Genomic DNA, 17,569 nt, shown 5'->3' on the forward strand with positions numbered 1-17,569 from the left:
CCTTTATTAGTTTAAAAATTCAGATCCTATCTATAAAATCACATAGGATTTCATCTGAAGCTGATCATCAACAGCTATGTTTTCTTTTGAGATCACTTTTAGCTTTGAGATACACGCACACCCCCTCCCCCGCTCTCCATTTTCCGCTTCTCAGTAATCTCCTATTGTAAAAACAAAATTGTTTGAAAATGGGAGTCTTCAGTGTAATCTTTTGCAAACCACCCTGTTCAGTCCTCTAAAGAAAGTATAAAAGGAGAAAGCTCACACACTCACAGAGCTGCACGTCACCCTCGGTCTATCACAGCCGTTAAAGCTTAGTCACATGTGGCAAATACCATCCAGTATGTCATTAATGGGCTCTTACTAATATTTCAAACGTGTGGCTCTAATGTCGTTCTCTTGTGCTCAGAAATAAATCCAAGATGGAAATTATGCATCAAAGAATATACCTGTATTTAGGTCAATGCAGCTTTCGGACTGACCAGCACTCAACTATAAACTAGGCAGCTGTCAGGTAGGGTGGCCCAACAGATTTTGTTGTTGTTATGGATACTTTATATAATCTATAAAAAAAAAACAACTGCTGGCAGTTCAGGTGTGAAGAGGTTTCTGTAAAGATCCTTACAACACTCTCTCCACAGTAACGTGGGGCTGTGACATCAGTATTTTCCCAGAGATTTTAAACAAAACCCAAGCTTGGCAGATTGCAATCATTATCCGAGTGATCAAAGGTATTCAAACAGCTAAAAAGTATTATTCACTGGAAATTCTGATCCTTTTACTCGCTTGAAGAACATACTTTTACAGTTTCCTCAGACCACATAAGGACAGTGAACTAGAGTCGGTTGAATGGAAGATAGCAATGAAGACACAATTAGAAGTTTCAGGTAAAGAATTTCCAAAGCAAATATTTCACACTCTGTTCTTCATCTGCTCTCTGCCAGTCAATACTTCATAGCACCTTTTTCTCTCACAGTGTCTGAAGTTAATAATAGGGAACAGCCTGGTGGCGTGTGATTCCCATGAACAAACTGTCCAGCAAACAGTCGTCACTGCCAGACAATACGGGGCAGGCATCCTAACGCTTCTACTCCAGCAGTGAGTGATGCCACGTTTAGGGCCACAGACTAGTGTGAGGGACTCATCCGGGCAGATTCCATTTTTTCTCATTCTGAGGTGCCTTGGTATGTGCCTCACGGCCACCACACAAGGTTCCAGGCTAGTGATTTCGGTTCTTGAGAGGGATATAAAGGTACAACATGTGCCTGAGAGGGCTGTCAGCTGGCTTGTTGCTACAGGGCCTTAAGTCAGACAAGTGGGATGGCTGCCTTGGGGCCCATGTTGGGTAGAAGAGGTGCTTGGGGACCAGGATCTGGGGTAAAATGTCCCTCTGACAACCAAGAAACAAGCACTGGTGGCCCCCGAAATTCCAGGCCATATCACTAAGGTCCGGCCCTCAGCCTCATCCTTCTTGAACCTCCTTTACCAGCTTCACTCCTTTTCCATCTCCTAAGATCTATTTTGAGGGCACAATACCAGAAAGCTGTGGCAGGATAATTGTTTGGGCTCTAGCTGTAAAATGTTTTCAGGTTGTTGCCAACATTTAAAAACAAGGAGATTTCACATAAAACTAGAGAATTTGAGCTTCTCTTAGAAATAAGAAACTGTGGCAACAGGAACAGTTTTCTCCGTGACGGCCGGCTGAGCTGAGGAGCAGTTTTACCTTCTCTCTTTTTTTTTTTTTTTCCTCTTTAGTCCGGCATCGATGCCCGAGGATATTTTATTTTATTTTATTATTTTTTATAATAATTTTTTATTATGTTATGTTAGTCACCATACACTATGTCCTTAGTTTTTGATGTAGTGTTCCCTGTTTCACCTTCTAAGACGGGACGAGCACCCTGTGCACCCGTTGACCTTTGAGTTTGCAACTCGGACCCTACGGCTCCCACAACGTTCAGAACATGCTCACAGATACTACGGCGTGACTACAGGGGAATCATAAGGAAGGTAGTACTTTAGTGTGTGTCTGAGGGAAACTGGTCCATTATGACTCTCCGGCCTCCTGTTCAAATCTCTCTGCTTCTTGCTTAAGGAGCATTTAGCATTTTTGAACTTTCTGCTCCTCAGTTCATTGAAGCCATTTGTTAAATGGCTGCAGCTACCTTGCCCGCTCCGATTTCCCTCTTTTGCCTCGAAGCTGTCATGCTACTACCTCTGACACATTCGTTGTTGGTGGAATGAGCAACACCAGCATCCCCGGGAGCTGCTTAGATATGCAGAATCTCAGGCTCCCGCCCAGACCTACCCAATGGGAAACTGCGTCTCAACAAGATTTCCAGGTGATTCCTGCGCACACTGAAGTGTGAGAAGCACTGCCCATAGCTCACATACTTGTCAGTTGGGCTCTTTATCGATTATCTCGGTTCAGGATGTTTGTCGAGCACTTTCTTATGTGGCAGGTTACTGTGAGAGATACTGATAGTCTCAAATCTTCACAAAAGTAGGAATTATATATATATATATATATATATATATATATATATATATGCTCAGAGTGAAACTCAGAGAGTTTGAGTGTTTTTCCTCAGAAAGACAAGTCAAGAAAGGATTATGGGGGGGCGCCTGGGTGGCACAGCGGTTAAGCGTCTGCCTTCGGCTCAGGGCGTGATCCCGGCGTTACGGGATCGAGCCCCACATCAGGCTCCTCTGCTATGAGCCTGCTTCTTCCTCTCCCACTCCCCCTGCTTGTGTTCCCTCTCTCGCTGGCTGTCTCTATCTCTGTCAACTAAATAAATAAAATCTTTAAAAAAAAAAAAAAGAAAGAAAAGAAAGGATTATGGGGTCTCTCCAGCAGGACTATCCCCCTCAATTCTAGAGCTGAGGTTCTCAAATGGGTTTAGGAGGCAGGGCCTGAAAGTATGGTAATCAGTCGGAAGAACACCTTGAAATATCAGACATATAATTTTATCACGTGAATAAGAAGTACTTCCACTAGCAGGATATAGGTCTCAGTTATGTGTTTGCAATATAAAAATCATGAGCTAGAGCATGGGGGGAAAAGCAAGCTGTCACACTCTGCAGTTAGCTGCTTCTAAATTTTGCCGTTAATATTCATCTGCTCCCAGATCACTCACTTTGCCTTCTGCTCACACTCACAAGCCAGCAAGCTGCAACAGGCACCAAAGCTTTAGAAAATGCATATGAAGACATACTTAAAGATGAGACCATTTTGTTAAAGGTTCCCCCCTGTGATTCGGATAAAAACCGCGGCGCATTTAGGCAGGCTGGTGTTGCTGGGTGTAGCTCCTTCTATTCTGAGGGAAGGAAGTTCGAGAAGTGTGGGCTGAGAAATTCTACTTCAGCAGTTTACGATGCAGAGAACCAGCCACGCTGCCTCTTCCGTACTGGCAAGCCTTCCCCCCAAATACGTCCACGCACAGTCACCTATTTTCCGCACCCCTCCATCCCCTCGAAGTACCCGCAGTCCTCCACAGATCTTTAAGGCCCCTGGCTTGTGCCCCATTTTTTTCCAGCCCATCGTCGGGGGCGGGGGTGAAATCTGGGCAACGGCTGCCTTCGCGTGGAGCTGGATTTAAGGTCTCGTCCAGCCTCCCCCCCCCCCCCCCCCCCCCCCCCCCGTTCCTGGGCTAGCTCCCTGAACCCAGCCAGAAAACCCATTCAGCGCTCCGCAGCCCCGCCGAGTCCCAGCCTATCTGCGATCCCCGCCCAAGGCCGTGGCCCCGCCCTTCCGCCCCGGACAGTGTGGCCGCTGGCTCCCTCGCGCCCCCCGGGGCTGGGGGGATATGCCCCTGGGCCCACCGATCCAATGGCCCAAGCAGGCCAGGGAGTACAGGATGTTGTGACACTCGTTCCGACAGTGACCCCTGCAGGCGGCAGGACCACAACCCGGGCTGGCAGCCCCCCTCCCTGCCCTTCCCAGTGCAAGGTGCTGTGCGCTGGGGTGCACTCCACGCTCCCACCAAACACAGGCACTTCCACAAGGGCACACACACGCACGGTCGCATGCACACTGAACTCACACACTGTAATGCCACTCAGACATCCACAGCCACACGCGCAAACTCAGTCGCATGTACAGACATGCCCTCACACATTCTTTCACGCACACGGTAGCACACGCAGGCACTTTCTTACACACGCTCACACCTACGTCCACACACGTACATGTGGCTCACACGTAACACACACTTGCACACCGACACACTTTTTACTGCATACAGTAAAAAGCTAGGCCTTGTGTGGGGTACCAGATATCCAGGTTCCTGGAACCTGTGAATGTTACCTTTTATGGCAAAAAAGGATTTTGTGGGTGTGAATAAATTCAGGCTCTTGGCATGAGGAGATTATCCCGCATTATCAAGTGAGCCCTACATGCAATCCCATGTATTCTTATATGAGGGAAGCAGAGGGAGACTGACCGTTAGAAGAGAAGGCAATGCCAGCAAGAGGCAAAGTCGCAGGGATGTGGTCACATCCAAGGAATGCTGGCAGCCACCGGAAGCTGAAGAGGCGAAGAAGCCGCAGAGCCTGGGAGGCGGAGTGCTGCCCGGCAGACATCAAGGTTTCAGCCCGGTGAAACGGATTTCTGACCTCCAGCCTAAAGAACTGTGAAAGAATACATCTGTGTTGTTTGAAGCCACCAAGTGGTTATCCATTACAAAAATCACTGGGAAAGAGTACTTTCTTATTCACACCTCCCGCCCACAGTTCTGCATCCTGGGGCCTTTGGAGTCAAAATTAGGATTGTGCCATGTTTAATAGTCCTTTCACTTTAGCCAAGTCAGGGAACCTTTGGCAGTCTCGGTGTCCTCATCCTGAAGACCTGGACAGGAATGCCTACGGAAGGAGCAGGGTACTGGGAGGACTCACTCATACGTGCACTCTCGCTTTCGTTCCCAATTAGTCAGCCGCTTCATGCCGTGTGCTGGACAGCGCTCTCGGGCGGGGTTGAGGGAGACTGCTGAAGGCAGGTGCAGGGCCTGACAAAAGCTCTTGGAACCATGCCTGTCTGGCATACACACCTTGCAGTCATCATCGTCGTTGGAGTCCAAACACCCAGCTTCACTTCAATGGGAGTTCACGCCAGCACCTTACGGAGAGAGAATTGAAAAGCAACGGTAATGGAAAAAGCCCAGAGGCTTCTTACCCTCAGAACATAATAACTCTTCTCTCCGCGCTCCTTAAGGCCCCGTCACTTCTCACCTTTCCCGCCAGCGGTGCGGCACATGCTTCCGTTCAAGACTGAAGCACCCGGCGAGGAGGCTCTGCAATCGACTCTCAGTGGCTCTCTGGGCTAAAGAGCTGCACGGTCAGCCCTTACCATAAGCCCAGCTCGTATCCACACACAGCTACCTCTCTCCTGAGGGGACTTCCTCTTCCTCTGCTGCCTATTCCACTTCAAGTGGTCAGTCCACCTCGGACTTGCGCTGTTTTCATAACTGAACTTGCCCTAAACTGGCTTGTAAGTGGCAAAACAGTACTCAGACAGAAACCTTCCAAACCCAGAATCTATGCTCCATCGAAACCACTCTAATAGCTCATACTTAGCACACACGTCTTTCCTCCACACGGACATGTAAGCCCCCCGTAGAAGGGACAGCCTTAGTCTACTGCCACAGAGGGACACCACTGGCTTTTTGAATGGGACAGTTCTTCATGGGGGTCAGGCTGTCTTGGACATTATAGAACTTCTAGCAACCCTGGCCTTAATCATTTAATTTGTGTGATACCCCAGGATTTGTGACAATCAAAACTGACCACACATTTCCAAACAGAAGTGGGGAGGTGAGGCCATGTGAGTGGAACAGTCCTCATTAAGTTCAAATTTTTCAATGGATTTGGCCTCCGCATTCTCCCCCTGTTACGTTTAATAGTGTTTTATTTAGGGGCGCCTGGGTGGCACGGCGGTTGGGCGTCTGCCTTCGGCTCAGGGCGTGATCCCGGCGCTATGGGATCGAGCCCCACATCAGGCTCCTCCGCTATGAGCCTGCTTCTTCCTCTCCCGCTCCCCCTACTGTGTTCCCTCTCTCGCGGGCTGTCTCTATCTCTGTCAAATAAATAAATAAATAAAATCTTTTAAAAAAATAGTGCTTTATTTAACAATAGGTACGCATAATTATAAACAAAGTGAATACCCCAGAATATGCAGTAATTTTTAAAACCGAGGATGTTTCCAAGGAGTACAGTGTGCTCCACCCCTGGCATCTCAGGCAAGTTGCTAATTTCTCTATGCATCAGTTTCCTCAACTCCTAAATGGACATGATAAGGGCCTCTCAAGGACAAACAATTCTAGTTCCCTATCTATAGTGTAGAATTGTTCTGGGGAGTGGCTTCCTGGCCAAGAACTACATTTCCTGGCCCCCGTTGTACCTAGGTGGGACTGTGACGTTATTCAGTAAAATGTGAGAGGTAATGCAGTTATTCAATAAAATGGGAAGTGACGTGTGTTGCTTTCTATTAAAGTGGTTTGGAAATAGGTGCTCCTTTTGCACCTGTTTTCTCATTTGCCAGCTAGATGTCAGTGCCTAGAACATCCTAGGAAGCCATATCTTGGAAACGAAGAAGCAACAATGTGGAAAGAGCCCGGGCGCCCTGGATCTTCATTTAGAGGAAACTGCCTGCCAATCAGGAATACTCATACTGGACTTGAATGGAAAAAGAAGCTTCTATTGTACTTGAGCCATAGTACATTTTGGAATTTGTTAGAGCAGGTAACAGGCTTAACTAATGCAAATATCCTGGTATGAGGGGTACCAGGATGATTAGCACCTCCTTGACCTTGAAAAGTCTGTGGTCGATTAAATAATGTAAAGTGTGAGGAAAGCTCCTGGTACGTAATAATTAATTATATGTAATATAGTAATATAACAATGTAATTATTATTACTGTCTCCCTATATTATTTACTGGGGCTGAAGGTACTTAAGTACTAAGTACTAAGGTACTAAAGTCTCCTCCATTGTTTGAGGGAAATTAAGTGTGTAGGATGCTTTTGGATGCAACAGAAAACTCAGCCTGTAAATGGCCTAAATGATCATATCACATAATATCTCATTTTGTAAGTTCAGGGTCCGTGGTATCAGGATTGATTGGACTATATTGTCACAGACCCTGTTGTCTGTCTTTTTCCCTATCAGCCTGGTGTGTGATGATGTCTGTCCTCATGGATGTAAGGTGGTTGCCATGGTTTTAGGGATCACATGCAGGCAGGGCAATGCCCAGTGAAGAAAGGGGGACTTCCTTTTAATTAGTGAAGAAGACCTTTTTCCAGAAGACCCCAACTCCTTCTCCAGGATTGGCTTACATATCCATGACAAAACTAGTCACTAAAGAAACCATCATCATTGGTCACCTTCCCTGAGCATATGGGAGGGTAAGAAGCCAAGATAAATTAGACTCTATAACAGATGCTGTGGGTGCCCTCCTCTTGCCCTTACAGCTTCAGAGCGTGCTAGCTTGACTTCTAGCTGCTAACACCTACATTTTGCTAGCTGGGAGCTTTCTCTGGCTTCCAGAGCCTGCTTTGCTCAAAGCTGCAACAGGAAGAAATGTGAGGGGTTAACACTCCAGGAACAGCCCTCAATTAATGGCTGATGGGGGTTGGGTATCTAAATACCCAACTCCCCTTACCTTTGAGGTACATAACTATCTCTGTTCCTGTGGGAATAAACTGTAGTCCCCCACGGTAGCAATCTTCTAAATAACAAACTCTTTATTAGCCATTTTCCCTTCCTTGTCTTCCCAATTCCATATCTATGTTTCCTGGAGTAACCCCCCACATCACACTTCTACCAAAGTTATACTAAAGCCCTTGTCATAGGATTTTCTTCCAAGGGAACTAAACTAGGGCAGCTTGAAAGGATAAATAGGGGACACAGCAATCGACAAGGTCTACCACAGTTAGCTTCTTCAAACAACAATTTCTTAATATCTCTTCCTTATTAAAAAAAAATCCCATTGACTTTTTTGGTTGAATGGAAAACTTTTCAAGGTCAAGGAGGTGCTAATCATCCTGGTACCTCCAGTACCCAACACAGTGCCTGATACATAGAAAGTGCTCAAAAATGTTGTTTATGGAACTAAATTGGTTTACGAGGCTGAGGGTGACCAACGGCCCTGGCTTACCTGGGGCCGAGGTGCTTCCTGAGATGCAGAACATCCAATGTGAAAAATGAGGATGAGTCGGCCCCCCTACCTAGGCCCTCTTTAACCAGTTTCCACCCTACCCCCATGAGTTTATGGATAGGAACAATATATTTTCTGTTGAGACTGTGAGGTTGGTACAGTGATTTGATAAAGGCAGCTGGTTTCATTTAAATGAGAACATTCATTTTCCTGTCATCATAGCCGTTTTGCCACTTGTGGAATGGTCATGGGTAGACAATAGGGAGAGCCACCTTCTTGGCCAGGACCAGGGCACATGGACTTTTCTAAGTGGCTGGCTGAGATGCGAAGGCTGGTGTGAGACACAGGCCTGGGGCTCTGGCTGAGGGTTCAGGAGGCTTCATGGCCCTGCCCTCTGGGTCTGCAGCAGGTGTAATCTCAGGGTGGTGTAAAGCCTGAAACTTAATAGAATAGGATCCATACTTTACAGGCCCAGCTTTATTTACCTCTTTGATTGCATTTCTTTTTATTTTTGCCTACATTTCATACTTTGTCAATTCCTTCTGTGAATTTCAGCGGATCTTGATGCATTAAAACAGAAAAGAAGTTTTTTCTACACTTGGGCTAGCATTTAGAATTAGTGGAGCATTTTCTGGCTGGAAGACAATGGTAACCTACATAGGGGACCTCCAAAGGGAAGCGGGAACAGCATGGGGAAGGTCAGAACTGCTACACCAACCACCTCCTCCCATCGCTCAGGGCTAAACCTTGACGGGCATTCATTTTGTTTCAATCAGGGTAGCACTCTCGTATCCCCTACTGCTTGATAGCATGGACTGTGGAGCCAGATTACGTGAATTCTCAGCTCATGACATATCACAGACTGGGTGGCTTAAACAATAGAAACTTATTCCTCATTGTTCTAGAGGCTGGGAAGTCCAAGATCCAGTTCCCAACAGCATTCAATTTCTGGTGAGGACTCAGTTTCTCGCTTGCAGATGGTTGCCTTCTTGCTACGCCTTCACATAGCCTCTCCTCCGTGATGCAGCAGAGACAGAGAGGGAGAGAGAGAAGGAGAGAGAGGGAAGTGGGGGGGAGAGAAAGAGGGAGTTCTCTTGTGTCTCTTCTTATCAGGGCACTAATTCCATCATAAAGACCCCATCCTCATGACCTCAACTAAACCTAATCATCTCCCAAAGGTTTCAACTCCAAATACCATCACATTTAGGGCTTCACCATATGGATCTCGGGGGGTGGGAGGGTGGGCACAAACATCCAGTCCATAACAAATTCAATTCTGGTCCTGCCATTTATAAGCTAAGTGACCTTGGACAAGTTATTTAACTTCTCTCTATCTCAGTTTCCTCATCTATAAAATGGGGATTTTAAAAAAGGCCTCATAATATTATTGTGAGGATTAAATGATTTAATAGATGTAAAGTGCTTAGAAAAGTGTTAGTTGTTATTAACATTACTATTTCCCCCAAAGGAACACTTCGTACTTTCAACACAAGACTATTTTACTCATCTTGTAAGTATCCTTTATCATGTTCACCTCTGGGCCTTTGCTCGTGCTCGTCATGTCCCCTGGGATGGCAGGGAGGGGGGAATTGGAGGAAGGTGGTCAAAAGGTATAAGCTTCCAGTTAGAAGATAAATAAATATTAGGGATACAATGCAGAGCATGGCGACTCTAATTAACACCTCAGTATGAGATATAGAAATGTTAAGAGTAAACCCTATGAGTTCTCATCACAAGGAAAACAATACGTTTTTTCTTTTTTTGCTTCCTCTTTTTATTGTATCTGCATGAGATGATGACAGCAACTAAACTTACTGCAGTAGTCATTTCAAATTATAAGTCAAAGCAGTATGCTGTACACCTTAATCAATGATGTGCGTCAATTATATCTCAGTAAGACTGGAGGAAAAAGAATATTGAATCTTCTGATCCATGAAAAAAATCCTCCTCCAACTTTGTGGTAGATATTGAATAAGTTATTTAATCACTGTAAATCTTGGTTTTCTTATCAATAAAATAGGAATAATAAATTGCTTTAAAAAATTTACCTGTAATAGTATACCCATTTGGAGAACAAAGAATCACCACCACATAAACTTGATTGGTACAGTGTTCATCCATTATTGTACCTCCATAATCACTCTCAAGCACTGAAATACCCCCAAGTGGAAACTTCATCACTACAGTTGCACCAGGAATTTAAAGATGGCAGGTTCGCAGGAGGTCGAAGGACTCCCAGTCATTCTAGGTATCAGGCGTAATCATGTATTTCCTTCTCCAGAAAAATGTGTCACCATTTGTCTTTTCTCTGCAAAGAGATCCAGGGCATTAAATCACAAAGGGGAGAAAAGACAGGGAGAGTGGATTTAGGAAATCACTTAGTAGTTATCTTGGGACTTGCACATAGAATACACAAGATGAAAGAAAGTGAGGACACAGTCACTTTTAATAGTCCCTTGGAAAAACTCCATCCCCAAGTGTCCTTCATTCTTGTTTCTATTTGTTGAAGGTTTGCAAAGCTGACTAAGACTGTTTTATGCTAATTGGCTTTATCTGACATCCCTTTATCATTTGAAATTAATAGACAGCCTAGTAGATACAAGGTTAATGGGATATCTTCTCCACCTCAGATTTGCAACTTGGCGTTTTCCCCAAAACACCACTTTCATCTTTGTATAAACGGTCGTGTCTATAAAGTCTTCTAAGAAAGGCATGCTGTCTAATCCCATCAACCCATTTGTGAAATGTTCCAGAGGGAAATTGTTACACTGTCATCGTAGACGCTGTTCTGCTCTTGGCATGCTCCTAAATGCCCAACAGATCTGACTTCCTCTTAGCATGGTGGGGAGACAGCAGCCTGATGTGCCAAGCACTAAGCAACAGCTGGCCCCGCAGCAAAGCCTCTTCTTCTTCGGCTCTTTGGAATGATTGCCATCCGAGAAAAGGAAAGCATAATGTGAAGTGGAACCAAACTCCACCCCAAGATGCAGAGACGGTAGAGGCCCTCTCTCCTCTCCTCCTGCTTCTCCCTTTCGAGGAATCCAGGCTGAGGTGACACTTGGAGAGGAAGTATGAAAATGTTAGAAGACCGGAAGGACCTTTGCTGAAGGAAGGCTTCTCTGAGGCTCTGTGAGGAGCAAGCGTGGAGGAGACGAGGGGAAGCAGAGAGGATAACTGCTCTTCCCTTCCAGGGAGTCAGGAGAACCAGCAGGTTTATTTCTGTTTGTCCAACTCAGGTTAGCAAAGGGAAAGGAGAATTGAGGGAGGCGGATCCAATCCAGGGTCCATAATGACTAACTCCATATGCTTTATACTCCAAAGTCTCCAAAATCTTAAATAGTGTTATGCCAGTATTTAAGACTCACAGATAGGTATAAAGAATAAAGCAAAACAAAGTCAATACATGTTTATATACATCTCCCATCTCCTCCCCCTGCATCCCACCCCAAAAGTAATCACAGTCCTGAATTTGTTGTTTACCACTGCACGTTTTTCCATGCCTTTGCTACATGCTAATTGCTTTGCGTGTTTATAAATCTTATTTACAACTGTATCGGATGTAATAGAAACAAATGTGTGCAGAGGATCACGGGGAAGAGAGGAAAAAATGAAACAAGACGAAACCAGAGAGGGAGACAAACCATAAGAGACTCTTAATCTCAGGAAACATACAGAGGGTTGCTGGAGTGGAGGGGGGTGGGGATGGGGTGACTGGGTGATGGACATTGGGGAGGGTATGTGTTGTAATGAGCACTGAGTATTATATAAGACGGATGAATCATGGACCTGTACCCCTGAAACAAAGAATACATTATAGGTTAATTAAAAAAAAAGAAACAAAGGGATGTAACAGACAAAAGAAAGAAAGAAAGCTGCTTAAACAAAATACAAGTTTATTCCTCTATCACATAAAAGAAATCTGGAGCGAGGCTAGCAAGGACTGATACAGTACCTGGGAATGTTTCATGCCGGCTCATGCCTTCCATTTTCAACGTCGCCTTCTAGTCTAAAGTTTGCTTCTGGGGTTTCAGCCGGTGTGTTCCCATTGCTGGCTAGAGGAAAGGGAGAAGCCAGAAAGGCAAGAAAGGGTCATTAACAGCAAAGCACAACCCCTTTAAGAAGTTCCTGGAAGTCACGGTCGCCATTTCCAATGACAGCTCACTGGCCGGAACGACACCACATGACCACACCAAACTGCAGGGTCCCCTTTATTCCGAGAAGCTCGTGCCAAGTAATACTGGTGTTCTATGACACGGACGGAAGCGGAGAACGGCTTCGGCAGCTGTCGTTTCTGTCGAGGTTAGCGGTCTGTGCGTGCTTTTCTTGGTTTACTTGCATTTGTGAGTTTCACCCACGATGAATGTTACGTTCTGGCTCATTCATTTTCACTGCTGTATATTGTTTCATTTTGTGACTCTCCTAGGACTTATTTATCCAGTCTCCTGTTTATGCTTTTCTCCCCTCTCTCTTTTTGGAATGGTGAAAAGAAGGGTTTACAGAAGTACTGCTGTGAACGCTCTTGTACGGCTCCTGGTTCACACACGTGAGCATTTCTCTCCGGCTCCCCCTGGGGAGTGGGATTGCTGGGCCAGGGGTATGTACCTGTTCAACCTGACAGGATCTTACGGAATTGTTCGCAAACGCGGTAGCACCATTTTATGCTCTACTAGCCGTTGGTGGGGTCCCTTGCCTTCCACTTCCTCAGCAACATTCGGTAGTTGACGACTTTTCAGGTTTTTGGCGAGTGTAAAATAGTTTCCATTGTAGCTTTCTTTCGTGTTTTCTTTTGTTATCAGTGTAGGTGGGCACCCTTGTTGTACTTATTAACCATCCATGTTTTGTCTTCTGTAAACCGTCCAACTTTTTGTCCATTTTTCAAAATTGGGTTGTTTGCTTTTTTTCTTTTTGATTATTTATATGTCCTGGCTATTAATCCTTTGTCGGCTATAAGTGTTGAGAACATATTTTTCCCAGTTGGGATTTTCCCTTTCCCTGACTCTATGGTATCTTTTGATTTAACACAAGTTTTAAATTGCAGTATACTTGAATTTATCAAACTTGTTTATAGTTTTTGTTTTTTCTTTTAAGAAATATTTTCTACCCCAACTCAAAATATTTTCCTAATCTTCTCTAAAAATTTTTAAGTTTTTTTTTCACATTTTAATCTTCAATCTCCTAATATATAAATTTTGTTTATGATGTGAGCTGAACTTCCCAGTTTGCTATTATTATCTAATTATTAGTCCCAACATGACTTATTAAATAGTTCTTATTTCCTTCATTGATCTGCAAAGCCAGGTATGAAATATATTGTTTTCAAACACTGAAAGGACTTCCTTTGGCTCTTTCACTCTTGTTCACCAGTTTGCTGGTCTATCACGGTCAAGAAGACATTTTCTTAATTAGCACGGCCTTCACCATGAAGCTAGCGTGGTATGAACAGAATGTTAGACAAGGGAAGCAGTGAAACAGAATGAAAGAGTTGGGGTCTTCTGTGTCCTGTGTTCTTCCACGTGATGGTCAGTCAGACGCAGCCATAAAAGGAGACACAGGACAGGCTCAGAAACCCGGAGTTTATCATACTCACAGGTCCTAGGGAGGGGATCACCACAGCCGTCTCCCCTGGGGTGCTCAGTTGGCATGTTCTAGCCGCCCCGGCCTCTCCCGACTATAAGCTCCATGTCCTGAACTTAGAGAGTCCACCCGACTCCCCTTGGGTTTTCATCTCTGCAACGTGGTGTGGAAACTCAAGACAACAATCTGGGGCAAGCAAAAGTCTCGTCTCACTCGTTTTCCGTATTTCAGGAATCACTGTCCTTCATTGCCTGATCTTCAATGTCATGAAAACCATTTTTTCATATATTTTGCCCATTTTATTTGTTTTGTTTTTTTAGGTATAGGATAAATCTGGTCCTTGTTACATAAGCCTGACCAGAAACAACAATCTGATCAATTTCCATTGTTGTCAACATCCATGAAAACACTAGCTAAGATTTTGATTGGAATGTCATTGAATTCATACAAATGACACTATTGTGATACTGAGTCTTCCTACTAGTGATATGAAATGCATACAAGTAACTTCATTACAAACATGGCACATCTTTCAACTTTTAAAGATTTATAAACAAATTTTTAAAATTTTATCCATTAAAGTCTTGCACATTTTTGTTACATTTATTCTTAATACTTTTTATCTATCTCTACTATGATAAGAGCTATTCTAATTAATTTTTAAAAATGTATTTCTATATTTTTTGTAGTTAATGTTTTGGAATGCAGTTGACTTATATATGTATTGTTCTTAAAATCTAACAACCTTGCTAAATTCTCTTAGGAATTCTATCCAGGGAGTCTTTTGGATTTTGTATGTAGATAACTATATTATCTGTGTAAAATTATGATTTTCTCCTTCTTCCCAATCTCATACTTTTTCTTTCTTTTATTTCTTCACTTTCCTTCCTCTCTCCCCCCCCATTCCCTCCCTCCCTCCTTCCTTCCTTCCCTCCCACCCTTCTTCCCTTTTTAGTGTTTTCTCCCTCCTTCCCCCTCTCCCTCCTCCACCCCCTGCCCTCTTGACCACGCTGCCCTGACTTGAATATTCTCTTCAGTGATCTAGACTGAATACAAGTGTTGGTAGCAAGTCTTCTTGTCTTGTTCTCAATTTCAAAAGGAACTTTTTTTTTTTTTTTTTTAACATTTCACTAGCTTGAGGTTTGCTACAGGTTTTTGTAAGGTTCTGTATGGGGAGTTTATTTCACCCTCAGCTTTACTATCTCCCAAACAGTCGCAACATGGAAGGAGCTGTGCTAGGGGCTACAAAGAGGACAAAGATATACAGGACCTGATTTCCACCCCAGGAAACTGACCGGATCATTAGTGATAGGACATACATTCAAATAACTTCACTACGGAGCCGACTGAACAGCAACAAATGAAAGGTACGAATCAATAGTTTAGATGTTGCATTATCTGCTTGAAGGATTCAGCTCTATAAATAAATATTGAATACTTACTCTGTGCAAGAATTAGGGAAGCCTGTATAAGGAGGTTATTTAAATCTTAGAAATGTTTCTAAAAATCAAGTGAATAAACTCTTAGGTTAGTAGTAAGGATAAACTCGTGTTCGGTACTTTAATGATTTAGCTTTTAAAGGCCCAAGGTTTTAAAAAGAGAGAAGGACCAATTGTGTCCCCACAATAGTGCTAAACTCTAAAATGCATACTACAAAAAGAAAAAGGACATCTTGTATGTCAGTATTATGGGAAATATTGAATTGGGAAGAAAAGATATATTTTAGACTTAAATTTAAGAAGTAGAGTGGAGATGCAAAAGTTGCAGTACTATCTTAGAAATGGAGACAAAACATACTGCCCGTGAGTAATGGCTTTTAGTGCCTTTAGAACTTTTCTTTTTTTAAATTTTGGAGTTAAATCCAATTCAGTAAGTTGCAAGAAAAACATAATCTTCTAGGGCTTGGATAAAGCCATTTTTCAGTATGCTTTGCTCATTGTAAGTAGAAATAAAACACGACTATACCCTCTTCTGACTATTGTAAAAAGAAGTAAATATTCATTTTCCTAAATCATTTGTACTTGGCAATGTTACATATATTATACCACATAGGATAAAAAAGACTTATTTTAACATTTTCCTTTGCAAAACATACATCTCTCTTATTATTGTTAATATTTTCTAGCTGAAATCTTGTCTGGCTCAGTTATGTATGAAAAGTCAACAAAAGCAGCACCTAATTCTCTGGTGTAAAATCTACTAATAACACTGGAGAAACAAAGAAAAGAATGGAGAGAGTGATCAGCAGATGCTTGTACCAGTGAGATGAAGAGAGATGTCTGAGAAGTGTCTGTTTGATGGGGTCAGTAGGGAAACACTGGAGGTCATATCCACACCATTTTTGGTGAAGTGACGGGAGGGGGAAGACCCTAACCGTGAAGGATGAATGGAAGGTGAGGGAGAGGAGACAGCGAGTATAGACAACTCTTTCTGTTGCTGTATGTCAAATTCCTTCAAGGGGAGTTGGAGTCCCGAAATCAATGGCTCCCAAATACCAATTGCTGTTCCCATAAAGGGGCACCATAGAATTTTCACTGGTCCAAATCAAAGTGAGAAAGATATGGACGACACAGGAAATTGTTCATAAAACTACATTTATTCAGTTTAAAAAACTGACTCATGCACTAAGATAATGATCTACCAAAGTATCCCCCATTTCTCGGTGGAAATGGGGCAGGAGCAGAGACTGTGTGAAACACCCTCTCTTCTATGAAATGATGGGGAAAATAGATAGAGATTTTTTACTTATGGCTTTCTTTTTTTAAAGATTTTAAAAATTTTTGTGGGGGGGATGGTGGAAAGGCAGAGGGAGAGGGAGAGAGAGAATCTCAAGCAGACTTCCCCGTGAGCGCTGAACCCATGTAGGGCTCAATCCCACAACCCTGAGATCATGACCTGAGCTGAAATCAAAAGTTGGACCGTTAACCGACTGAGCCACCCAGGTGCTGCCCCCACCTTTTTTTTTTTTTTTTTTGGTAAAAATGTTCTAACTTAGTAAAAATTTAGAAGTTGGTAGTTGTATATCAGTTTTCCTTCATTTTTGTTGCCGTTTTGATTTGTTTTGTTTGTTGCTCTCCTAGGGTTTCAAAAGTCTTGGAATCAGATTTCTTCACCTGGCAGAGGAACGGCCTTGGATAGACCACTGCCACAGCGACCCACCTGGGATACCTGCCCAACCCACCTGCCTTCCTCTCAGATGCCTGTCTACTTTCTCTCCAAATCTGCTTCCTCTGCTGCCCTGACTCAGGGAGCACACGGGGTCCCAAATGGAGGGCCACTTCCTTCTCTCCTCAGCCCAACTGCACGGAGCAGTGACATAGGAGAGAGCGTAACCTGACTTCTGGAATTGTAAGATTGCTGACTACCAGCTCTGAGCAGTCTTGATTGGGCATCTGTAGCAGCTGTGCCCGGTGTGGTCGTGTTTTTCGTCCTGTGCTGTGGGTGGTGAACTCCTACAGAGCTCCCACTAGTAACTGTTTCGTAGACTTAATAGGTTCTTTTATTTCTTCTCTTTTGCTAGATGATGATGATGATGATGACGCGTTCCATAGAAAGTCCTTTAACTTTATAAATCATGCTTATTAAATTATTCCTCATTTACCGAAACGATTTTGTTTAAGAATGACAAATAGTAAGAATAATGTGGTCACGTCACAGCATTTGTCACATGTTGGAAAAGGAAGCCCCTTTTCTGTTCCTGACTCACAGAATCTCTGAGCATATTAGAACATCCGTTGTTTTAAGCCACTAACTTCGGATCGTTTGTTATGCAGCAATAGTTAAGTGGCAAAGAAGCTTGTTGTTTTATTATGAAATAGTAGCGAAAGCTAACTTTTATTGGGCCTGG

General features: G+C 43.6%; 1 long non-coding RNA gene across 1 annotated transcript in view; it reads left to right on the top strand.

The window, feature by feature from the left end:
• LOC123000935 (uncharacterized) overlaps positions 1–17,160 on the top strand; it is a 38,940-nt gene extending 21,780 nt beyond the window's left edge. The window contains exons 3-4 of the long non-coding RNA XR_006409345.3: positions 14,936–15,089; positions 16,803–17,160. This is a non-coding gene — a long non-coding RNA (uncharacterized LOC123000935). The remainder of the gene's footprint in view (positions 1–14,935; positions 15,090–16,802) is intronic.
• Positions 17,161–17,569: the final 409 nt, after the last annotated feature.

The sequence above is a fragment of the Ursus arctos genome, unplaced genomic scaffold (genome assembly GCF_023065955.2).
Source record: "Ursus arctos isolate Adak ecotype North America unplaced genomic scaffold, UrsArc2.0 scaffold_20, whole genome shotgun sequence".
In the NCBI taxonomy this organism is placed as follows: Eukaryota; Metazoa; Chordata; class Mammalia; order Carnivora; family Ursidae; genus Ursus; species Ursus arctos.